At 40.9% G+C, this 1,658-nt stretch overlaps 1 long non-coding RNA gene across 1 annotated transcript; it reads right to left on the bottom strand.

The window, feature by feature from the left end:
* Positions 1-609: 609 nt before the first annotated feature.
* Positions 610-1,468, bottom strand: LOC109464965. Its single transcript, XR_002139922.1, has 2 exons — positions 957-1,468; positions 610-842 (listed from the first exon to the last, which is right to left on the bottom strand). It is a non-coding gene; the product is annotated as an uncharacterized LOC109464965 (long non-coding RNA).
* Positions 1,469-1,658: the final 190 nt, after the last annotated feature.

The following is a 1,658-nucleotide window of genomic DNA, read 5'->3' on the forward strand; positions in this document are numbered from 1 at the left end:
TTTGGGTATGGATGACCAGAGCAGTAGTTTGTACCCCTGATTTTCTGTTGATATTTCTGTACCCTAATTCTCTCTTTTGTACTACTCATATTGTATTATCAAATCAGAGAACCCACATATTATAGACGAAATGGGTAAATTCGTCTCCCACTGTCTGAAAAGAAGATGTCAAACCCAACAAAATACCACGTATGTTGTAGAATGTAGTATCACGTAGACTCTCATATCATTGTACCTTCTTTCACATAAATTTTGTCTGTATTTGCAATTAGCCTTCGGGCATGTATTTGCAATGAATTTTCCATATCAAATGGTGTCTACAAGCCCACACGTGCTGGGCGCGTGAAGCGCCCCACACGGAAATAAAGTCACATTCATTCACTGGCTGTAAGGCTAGACCACGGGAAGGTAAACATTATGCATTTTCTTTTCAAATGTTAAATAATAATTTCACGGCTCTCGGCGGCAAATGTGCTGATGTTGACACATTGGCGCACCAAATCTACAGTACGTTTTTGGCACACAGTTAGACAGATTAGCCTCAGAAGAGGCTCGGTGGGCGTCACTCCACCGTGCAGGTTTGCAAATGTTATACCCAATTCAGTTTACCTTCTGTTTCAGCTTGCCCTTTCGCCTTAGAACGACACCACTGCCACAGCTTGTACGCTCCAGTTCCGATAAGTATGGCCAGCCCTACGATCAGCGCCTTGACTAAGATCCTGGTTACGAAGTAGGTGCCAGGGTCTATGGATACTTGGTGCCTGTTGTTAGTAGAGGAACCACCGACGTCCATGTCGTTGTTTCCGTTCCCCTCAAAAAACATGGCAGATCTTTTTTGGCGGCTGGAAGATGGTATCAAACTGTTAAGACTGAGTGTCAAATTCTAACAGGACGTACAGTATCCAAAACACCACCGAAAACAAAGATACCGGTACAAAAAAAAAACAGAAAATCACCTTAAGAGACGTCAAAAGTAGGCGGAAATGCGAATTTCTGTTTGGAGAGTAGCTTAATTGGCTTTCGCGTCAGCAGAGGTGGTTAGACCAGTTCTAAAGGTCAGGGACCTGTGATGACCCCTGATGTCGCGGTCTTAATGTCACCCAACGAAATTCAGTCATGGCAAAAACACAAAACAAGACAATACTCACTTTCACTTGAGTTAAGTGTGGAACGTCCTTTCCCAAGGGCACAAGCGACATTCTGAGCAACACCTTGTATATTTATAGATTCAGATTTTATTGAATATCGACGGACAACGTCACATTAAGTGCATGAAATATGTCGAGTATTTACAACTTGCGCCCAGTTATTACAAATAGATAGCATAAAATCCTACATATTATAATGTTAGAGATAGGAAGACGGTGCCAGGCTCTCGTTCGTCCCTCTTATAATCACCATCAAAGAGTGGAACGAACTTGAGCCTGGTGTGGCGGAGGCGGGGTCCCTCGCCCAGTTCAAAACTGGACTGGCGAGGACCCTGCTGCATTGAGTCGCCCCTACACGTCTTGTATATATATATATATACATACATACATAAATACATACATACATACATACATACATACATACATACATACATACATACATACATATATATATATATATATATATATATATATATATATATATATATATATATATATATATATATATAT

The sequence above is a fragment of the Branchiostoma belcheri genome, unplaced genomic scaffold (genome assembly GCF_001625305.1).
Source record: "Branchiostoma belcheri isolate BF01 breed outbred unplaced genomic scaffold, Haploidv18h27 scaffold144, whole genome shotgun sequence".
NCBI classification, from domain to species: Eukaryota; Metazoa; Chordata; class Leptocardii; order Amphioxiformes; family Branchiostomatidae; genus Branchiostoma; species Branchiostoma belcheri.